A 10,395-nucleotide genomic window follows, 5' to 3' on the forward strand; every position below is an offset into this window, starting at 1 on the left:
ATTTATTATTTGTTATTATTGTATATAGTTGTATTTGGTTTAGTTCTGTCTTATTTAGACAAAAGGGGGAGATGTAGGGATAAGTCCCGCCCCTTAGGGGGCGTGTTCGCCTCGGGCTAATGTTTACCTATAAATCTGGCGAGCATGCTAGCAGAGCTTGCTTCAGCTTTCCTGGTCCCTGCTGCAAAGGTGGTTCTGTAAGTCTATTTCTCCATTAAAGCTGTATATATATTTTTACAATCTGTCTGCATTCGTTTACGCCGTTACATTTCCGTTTGGCAGATGAACACTGAAGTTAATAAATTTTATTTTCTTTTTGAAAATATTCTCTTAAGTTTCCATTCCTTTTCTCTGTTTCCTTTCTCATTGAATGCAGAGAGAACAATTATGATTACTTCATCCAACAATTTCAACCCTGCCTACAAATCACTTTAAGCTTCCTGGAGAAATTGAAAACACCTATCTTGATATTGCTATAGGAAAGATTAAGGTGCACTGAGAAGGGGTTGAATCATGACTTCCAGGTTCTCTAGTGGCAGAAGTTCTTCCTGGCAAGCATGAAAAACATGACCTCAAACTATGTATCCATGCAATAATTCTATCCAATTGTGACAATGTTTGCATGTAAAAGAAAACTATGGCAGAAAAACGCTGAAGGAAACAGAGAAACACACAGTGGATTCAGATGGTAGTGATATCTTTGAACCATGACTATTTTCCTCTCCACAGTGATGAGTGCTAATTACTAACAACCAACCTAATGACAAAAGTTGGCAGTGACTAGCTGCTAATTGGCTTCAATTTACTCCTCTGATTGTTTGGTTACAGGCATGTATTTGCTTGAGAAGGGATGGGGGTGTGCAGGCAGATATGGTTGAAGAGTGTCCTTAGAAAACATACACCTGCTGGAAGTGTTCAGCCTAACCCAGGGTGAGTTGAAGGTGCATATTTCAAATTGCTTGGGCATCATAATCACTCATAAGGTTCACAGAGGTGCAGACTGCATTCTTACCTGCTCTAACTTTAATTTAATTTAATATGTCACTGAGAGGAACTCATGCTGCCAACCCAAAGCTACTTGGTGAGAGCCACTGTCCCTATCAGGACTGAGCCATGACAAGGTGCCTTTCACCACTTCAGTGGCTGCACCTGCATGTACAACACTGAAGATTATAGGAGTCCATGTTGAACACAGTAGTATATGGTCAAAGACGGGTTTTAGAAATAGTTCATTTTTTTCCCCAAACCCAAGTATTCTGCAGTCTCTTTAATCTCTTTCTCAACTGGCCAGAAATTAATTATGGCAAGATAAAGACAGTCAATAATGCATCTTTACCTGGGCTTCACCTAGCTAAGATGTCTAGATAATTAGAACAGAGCCCCAGGCTATACTCTGGACACCATCTGTGACCTTTAATTTGATCCATATTTGAGATATAAAGATCTAGAATGCTTGAACAAAGTAAGAAAATAAATAAGTCAGAGCATACCTGATTGATTAGAGAATAAGCCTAAGTAACAAACTACCCTAGGCAGTCAGTGTATGTGCAGTGACTTTACAGTACTTCCCTCTCTTAAGCCCCAATCATCTCTGTGAGTTTGAGGCCAGACTGGTCTACGAAAGTTAGTTCTAGGATAGGCTCCAAAACTACAGAGAAACTCTTGTCTCGAAAAACAAAAAAAAACAAAAAACAAAAACAAAAAAACAAAACAAACCCCATTCATGCTCAATGTAATATGAAGACATCCTAATACCAGCAGCCACTTTGTACAAGGGTGGTAGAGTGGCAGGGGGATGGGCATTTGTGCAACTTCTATTGCTTATCGCAACTCTATCAGGACTTCACAGATAAGGAAGACGGTGAAGTTAAAACTTCTGCTCCATTCTTTAAGATGTGTAAGCAATTATGCTAGATTCTACGGCATCAGCTAGTAAATGGCGTCTAACCCAGGAACCATTTTTTGGGTTTTGTTTTACTTTGTGTGTTCTTAAGGCTTGGAGAAGAAAATCCAAGCCTTCAGAGGTTAAAAACTGACTTTCCATTGAAACCCTTTGGATGAGAGATGCATGACACAGGGTGCTAGGACAGTGTTAAGATGTCAGGCAATCTGCCACACACACACACACACACACACACACACACACACACACACACACCTCTGTTTTCTGAATCACCTATTTAAATAACTATTGTGAACAAGTTGCGACAACCATATTTTGTCCTATTTGAACAGATGTTTCCACATGTGGCACCTGTACTCAGACACTTTCTCGTAAAGCTTTCATGGCTGTTATTTCTCCATATTGTAATGCCATACATATAAATTGTACATGTGTGTGCATTGCTAGGATGTGGAGGGGTCTTATTTAAACACTGAAGGAAAGGGGAGACCTGACGCAACTCAAGAGGTATTTTCTTACGACCTAGGTTTTCTCCATGTTGCTACTGTGGAGTGCACAGTATGGCTCGGCTTTGCATGATAAACACCAAAACACTTCAGATTGATATCACAACTCCCAAACATTCAGAGGACTTAGGTGTCCTAAGCATTGCCACAGCTACCATTAATCCCGTAAAGACAGGATGACTAAGGTTTAGAGAATGAAAGCCCCCAAAGCAGCGATATGCACAGGTAGTCACAGCAAGAACAGAAAGTGCCACGCCGGAAGCAGACATTAGACAGAGTTTATTTATGGGGAGGAGGACACACACATACACACACACAACTTTAACAAATAATAAAAGTCTTAAAACAATAAGGAGTAGGCTTTGGTGCTGTGGATAAAGTGTTGGCTGCACGAGCAGAGGGCCAACCTGAAGTCAGATCTCTAGCACCCATGAAAAAGTTGGGGAAGGGGTGTGAATGTGTAACATTTTTCAAAATACAAAGGGAATGCTGAGACAGGATTGCTGGGATTTCCTGGACAGTCAGTTGTAGGAGGAATTTGTTGTTCATTTCCTGGCCACCCAGACTCCCAAAATCACCACACAGAAATTGTATTAATTAAACCACTGTTTGGCCTATTATCTCTTACTTCTTATTGACTAGTTTTTACATCTTAATTTAACCAATTTTTATTATTTTATATTTTACCATAAGGCTTGTGGTCTACCACCAAGGTTGTGGCATGTCTGTCTCCATTGGCAGCTCCATGGCTTCTCTCTGACTCTGCCCTCTTTCTTCCTGCATACAGTCTAGCTTTCCCTGAATAGTTCTGTTCTGGCCTGCCATAGGTTCAAAGCAGTTCTTTATTAATCAATGGTAATCACAGCATACAGAGGGGAATCCCACATCAGTCAGTCTAGCCAATCAGTGAGATCTAGGTTCAAAACATAAGGTAATGAAGTATTTGGAATTAAAGTAGATATTCAGTATGGACCTCTGGCTCTTACACATGGATGTGTACTTGCCCATAGGAGGGTGCATGTGACCACACACGCACGCACACACACACACACACACACACACACACACACACACACACACACACACACACACGTGCAGGTCTTTGTCAAACTGTTTTTGAAACCATAGCCATTCCACAATGTAACTAGAAAAGCCCCTCTGGACTCTTGATTTTACACACGGGAAGACTGAAGTTTAGGAAAGCAAATGATGTCCCTGTAAATTAGTAGTACATATGACCTTCCAAAACTATTATCAGTATTAGTTAGTGAAAAAAGTACCTTAAGAAAATCAAAGTTATGCACAGAACTTCATAATGATGTCAAACACACAGAAGAAGTCTGAGCTCCCACTCAAGCCTTTGGTCCTTTACATGCAACCACAGCTTTTTTTAGGCATACTGATAGTTCATTATAAACCGTTAAAAAACAAAAACAAACAAAACTAATCCTAGCTGTGGTGATGTATCACTTTAATCCCATCACTGGGGAGGCAAAAGGCAGGCAGATCTCTGTGAGTTTGAGGACAGCCTGGTCTACAGACGGAGTTCTAGGAAAACCAAGGACAGTTAAGGCAACACAGAAAAATTCTGTGTAGAAAAACAGAAGAGGAAGAGGAGGAGGAGGAGAAGAAGCAGAAGAAGCAGAAGAAGCAGAAGAAGCAGAAGAAGCAGAAGCAGAAGCAGAAGCAGAAGCAGAAGCAGAAGCAGAAGAAGAAGAAGAAGAAGAAGAAGAAGAAGAAGAAGAAGAAGAAGAAGAAGAAGAAGAAGAGAGTAAGGGGGGGGGGGAGATCTGATTTGATAAGCTACAACAAAAGCCCAAGAATTTCTTTTTTTCCTTTTGAGGTCAGAGGGTCTCACTTTGCAGAACTTCAGGCTGACCCTCATCACTGTATAGCACAAAATGGTCTAGAATCTGCTACATAACCAAGCCTGACCTTCAATTCATAGCATCTTCAGCAATGGACTTACAGGCAGGAACCACCACTTTCAGGTATAAAGATTTGGTAACATTTTCAAATGAAGAAACAAAAAAAAATCGACATTTTCAGTGGACAGAAACAAGAGAAGGTCTTTAAAGGATAATGATTTAGTGGTAGACAGAAGCGTCCCCAGCCAGTGGCCATTAGAAAATCAATAATGCTAAGTGGAAATGAAGAGTGAGGAACCAGAGCTACACACAGAAGAAAAAAACATCGCTAGAAATATACAGAAGGAAGACTGGAAGTGAGCACTAACCCCAGAGGAGTGAGGAATGCTTGCTTTATTTCACATTTCCCTTAATTTTCTCCAATCCCCAACATTCTATGACACACAGGACTTTTCTTAATAAAGAGGAAAAAATCTAGTGTTATTTTATGGTGACTCATGTGCTGTGTCACCTTGACTAATGCTTTTCAAAAGGAGGAGCCTAATGCCAGGGGTCCCTGCTTTGCTTGGGAAACACAAGAGAAAGCATGGCCTTGGGGATGTTTTCCATTCATTGGGCATAGGCATATGAGAGAGGGTGACTTAGGAGAGGCCTTCTTACAAGGAAAAAACATATCTTGTACTGGCTAGGAGAAAAGATTTATAACAAATACAGCCAGTTAGTGAGATTAATGCAAGGGAAAACCACTTTGAATGGTGGTCAATTTTCAAGTAATTTAAGGGTACTCAAGACTAATTTTAAGGTAATAAAAAAAGCTACCAAGTCTAAATTTCAGTTTAGATTTCACTATGCATGAAATGGGCTGAACCTTGAGTAACTAGTGCAGGACTGAATGCAGAAACTCACTCTGGTTCACTGTAGGGGTTTTTGAACCTTCTTAATGACATGAATCTTACCAGGAGGCTGAAAAAACAGCTCAACTCATATGCACCAAAAGCAGCGATGATCCGGTGGGTGAGTGATGCAGGAAGAAGAGAGATGCCTTCCTTCCTCCTGAATTAACAGTATGATGATCAAACCATGAATATGGTACACTGGAAGAAGAGAAAGTTTCATCTTATTGGGGGCTGTCTAGAACATGTTGGCCTGTAGGTACATCTGTGGGGCAGTGCCTTGAGTGCCTTAACAGACAGAAGACAGCTTGAAAGTGGACAGCAACATCCCCTGGTTTGGGGGACCTGAACAAACAAGAACAGAAATAGGCAGCTAAGCACTAAGATGCATGCTTATGTCTCTCTTCTTCTGAGTGTGGACATGGTGTAACTAGCTGTTTTAAGCTCCTGTTTCCTTGAACTCCTGGCCATGATGGGCCTGTAACCCATAACTGTGAGATAAAATAAGACAGTTCTCCCCAAAGGTACTATTTTCAGGGTATTTTATTATCACTGAAATGAAAGGAGAACAAGCAAGAACATGACACACCCAGAATAAGAAATCGTGTGCCGCCTCCCAGGTAATAACAGGACCAGCAGACGCTGGGAGCTCGAAGGACAGAGACTAAATTTTCTTAGTTGGGAAGATTTTCACATATGTGAAAATGTAGGGTGACTTGGGACTGGAACTCTGGTTGAGAGATGACAGTGACATATCAAGAAGACCAAGAGACTTAAAAGCTGATGATGACCCTGTTTCAATTTCTGTGATTTGTGCTTTCTAATAGTAATATACATGCATAGACACACAAACTTAAGCCTACATAGCCTTGTTTCAGGGGGCAAACTACACACAGAGGAAACATAATAAGCTGGCTGCAACACTAACTGAATCAGAAACACAGAACTAGGAAAATCCGATACCAATAGATCACTTATAGAGGAGGGTAGTGAATGGCCAGGAAAAGTGGTTAGCTAAGTTCCATAACAGTGACAATGCACATACCAACTGCTCTAATTGCTTTAGGTGCTGTGCCATCACAGGAAAGTATACACCTGTGAGGTGATCTCTGGGTAGAATTTAGACTTGAACCAGGCTAGATTCAGTGTCTGAGCCAGATGTGATCCAGTATGTGATCCAGACTGATCACAAGCTCCTGGCTCCAAAGGTAGCTGGGTCTGGCTTTTAAGAACTCTAGACTTTTAGTCCATATGCTTATTTTTCATCATTATAATTGCAAAGATCATCATAGATAGATCACAAGTCTTACACACTAGGTTCATCCTCCCATACCTCCTAGCAAAGGCCAATCCTGGAAAGGTGGAGGGCTAGGTGGCATGCTATTAGATTCAGTGAATCCTGTATTTTAGACAAATACTTGGTATATGATGGAAACTCCATACATGTTTACTTAGTAGATTAATACTGTAAGGAAACAGAAAGGTGGCGATGTCAGTGGGAGTCATTTTCAGCATGTAAGTAGCTCTGGGCTTATTCTGATCACAGTCAATGACAAATGGTGACAGGTGAGAAACTGCCCCCTGTATGGTCTACAGAAGATTCAGTTGGATCCTTAGACATCAGAGAAATGCAAATCAAAACAACTCTGAGATTTCATCTTACACCCGTAAGAATGGCCAAGATAAAAAACACTGATGACAACTTAAGCTGGAGAGGTTGTGGGGAAAAGGGAGTACTCCTCCATTGCTGGTGGGAACGCAAGCTGGTACAACCCCTTTGGATGTCAGTGTGGCGATTTCTCAGAAAATTAGGAAACAACCTTCCTCAAGACCCAGCAATACCACTTTTGGGTTTATATCCAAAGGATGCTCAATCGTGCCACAAGGACATGTGCTCAGCTATGTTCATAGCAGCTTTGTTTGCCATAGCCAGAATCTGGAAACAACCTAAATGCCCCTCGATTGAAGAATGTATAAAAAAATGTGGTACATTTACACAATGGAGTAATACACAGCAGAAAAAAAATAAATAATGACAATTTGAAATTTGCAGGAAAAAGGATGGAACTAGAAAACATTATTTTGAGTGAGGTAACCCACACACAAAAAGACAATTATCACATGTACTCACACATAGGTGGTTTTAAACATAAAGCAAAGAAAGCCAGCCTACAAACCACAATCCCAAAGAACTTAGACAACAATATGGAGAGACTTACATAGATATAATCTACATGGGGAGTAGAAAGTATAAAAAGATAAGATCTCCTGAGTAAATTGGAAACATGAGGACCTTGGGGGAGGGGAGAGAAAGGGAGGAGAGCAGAGAAAAATGTAGAGCTCAATAAATATCATGGAAAAAAAATAAAAAATAAACAAAAAAAGAAGAAGAATCAGTTGGAGGTCCACAGTGCATTTCCTCCAAAGGTAATGTTGACCCTTCCAGCAGAGCTTGGCCTTTTTTCACAATTCCACAGAGGAGTATGCTAGGCAAGCAGAGACTTGGTGCCGTGACTGACAGTCAAGTTGACATTCACTGAGTTGACATTCACTTGAGTTGACATTCACTGAGTACTAGCCCAGAAAGAGCTATTAAAAAAAATCAAGAAACTGATTGTCTTTTGGGAAATACTGTAATACATTTATTTGACAGTGACAAAAATACATAAAGAATTCTTACAACTCAATAATAAAGACAAAAACATTTTTTTTTTTAATTTTGCAACAGGGTCTTCTACAGCTGAAGATAATGTCCAATTGCTATATAGTTGAGGCTAGCCTTGAACTTCTGAACTTCCTGTCTGTATGTGTCAAGTACTCTGACTGCAGGAATAAGCGACTTATGTCTGGCTAAGCAACATATTCTTAGGGGTAAGAATCTTTTAATAGACATTCTATTATATTAGGTATATAGGTAAGAAGTAACTACATGAAGAGATTCTCACATGACCTCATTAGGTGTTTGGACATTTAAATGTAAATCAGAAGTACTACAGCTTAATGCCCAGAACAGTTAAATACAAAAAGACTGTCATTTCAAGTAATTCAAGAAACTGCCATACAATATTGGAGGAAATTGAAAATGATATAATTGATTGGTAAAAGTTTTGTCATTTCTTATAATGTCCAAGCAAACCTACCATACACTTCCATTATAGTAGACTTTAGAAATTTGCTCCATAAAAGTGAACACATATTAAAAGGTCTGAGAATAAGAATATAAAATATAAAATGCCTAGCTCCATTCCCTTCCCCCATCTCTCTCTCTGTCTCTTTGTTTCTCTCTGCTCTTCCCCCTTCTTCCCTTACTCCCTCTTCCCTTCCATAACCCACCAAATAAATATCCAATCTCACTCTGCATGGCATGCCTATCCATGTCTCTGTCTCTCGCCCACCACATGGCTCCCTGCCTGGGACCGATCACATTTGGAGATTGCAAAATAAAAATGCAGAAATAAAGTAATATAAAGTAATAAGTCTAGGAGAATGAGAACAGACTGTCAGCAGCTTTCTCAACAGCTTGAGGACTGATCATTAACAGTGGGTTACTCCACATAACAACCCATAGCTCTATTCACGAGGCCAAAGCATCTCTCTGCAAATTGAGAGCTAGCCTGTGTATATGAGCTGAGTCAACTTTTAGGAAATAAATATATGACCTCTGGTTTACGTATTATCCCTGCTATGTGAAAATGGCAGCATCAAAGGGCTTCAGTAAACACTACCTGGAAGTACCAAGAAAGACAACAGATTAGGTACCAACACTAGTTTAACTGAAAAACTGTTAATGGAGATTATAAAGTAAGGAAATCTGTATTTGAGTTTTACCTTGAGACTGTACAAATTCCTTTGTTCAGTCCTAATGCTTGGTACCCTTACTATAAAAAGATTGGTTCAGAAACCAGACTTGGCCACAGTCTTAAAATCCATCTCTGGGTGTGGTCTCAGCTAGCTGATAAGCTTTGTGTGCCCCATGAGGAATTTTTATTTTATTTTTTAATTTTTATCCCTGGATTCTGGTTTCTGGAATAAAGTTTGCTTCTGGTTTATTAGACTTTGGTGGTCTGCCCCATCTTTGCATGAACCCCCTGGACCCATATGTCTCTATGAACTTAACCCAACTTCCCTGTAGCACCCTCAGCACCCTCCTACACTCACAGAAGGGCATGTATTGACATACTCTGCAAAACTCCTCATGGTGTCTGTAATGGATTAAGTAAAATGCTGTGGATCCCTGAGTGGCTTCAGCAGCAGAAGCGCCACAGGTTCTCAAGCAGCAGCAGAGGGCAACAGGTCCCGAGAGAAGCCAGTTCCAGGCAGGGATGGCACAGTTTCCAAGTGGCTGCAGAGGTGCAGAGAGTCCAACATGGAGAGACAGACAGATGGGCACACTAAGAGACCACACGGCAGGTCTCCAAAGGTGATCGGTCCCAGGCAGGGAGCCATGTGGTGGGCGAGAGACAGAGACAGGGATAGGCATGCCATGCAGAGTGAGATTGGATATTTATTTGGTGAGTTATGGAAGGGAAGAGGGAGTAAGGGAAGAAGGGGGAAGAGCAGAGAGAAACAAAGAGACAGAGAGAGAGAGATGGGGGAAGGGAATGGAGCTAGGCAAAAACTTACTCTCTGGCTTCCGAGTTGCCCAGACTGGATCCAGTAAGGCTGAAGCATCCAACCTATAGGCAGAGGATGCTCTCCTATAGGTCCTGTGGTATTCGCCGCCGATTTACAGCTTGCCTATGGGGGAAACTTCCTGTTATAGGCCTTGTGGTGTTGCCATTTAGTGGGTTTTCACAGTTTCAACTATGGGTGGCAAGCCATCCAGGTCCATCAATCCATCTTCCCCCTGGGAGAGATGCTTTTTAGAGGCCCTAAAACATTAGACCATAATGCACTACTTAATCAGCTCCTACCCTCACTCCGCCAGTGTCCCACTGGCTTCACTTTTACGGAAGCTTTCTAACTACTGTCAGTCCACAGACAAATGGAAGAAGTTTCCTCAAACTGGCCCTGCCACCACTGCTGCCAACCAGATTGGCTGGATCCACAAGGTGGCTGTTTTCTTTTTTTTTTTTTTTTGTTTTTTCGAGACAGGGTTTGTTTCTCTGTGGCTTTGGAGCTTCAGACGTGTTCAAAACCAGCCTTTTGCTTCCCACTGCGGCTTGTGGCATGACAGCTCAGCAACAGGGCTAATCAGGCCTCTATATCTATCTTATTAGTAAACT

General features: G+C 41.1%; 1 protein-coding gene across 5 annotated transcripts in view; it reads right to left on the bottom strand.

Annotated features, from left to right (window-relative positions):
• The window catches only part of Large1 (LARGE xylosyl- and glucuronyltransferase 1), a 573,700-nt gene that overhangs the window by 178,286 nt on the left and 385,019 nt on the right, over nucleotides 1-10,395 (bottom strand). The gene's annotated exons all lie outside the window — the stretch shown is intronic.

Source organism: Microtus ochrogaster, unplaced genomic scaffold (assembly GCF_000317375.1).
Source record: "Microtus ochrogaster isolate Prairie Vole_2 unplaced genomic scaffold, MicOch1.0 UNK63, whole genome shotgun sequence".
Lineage (NCBI taxonomy): Eukaryota > Metazoa > Chordata > Mammalia > Rodentia > Cricetidae > Microtus > Microtus ochrogaster.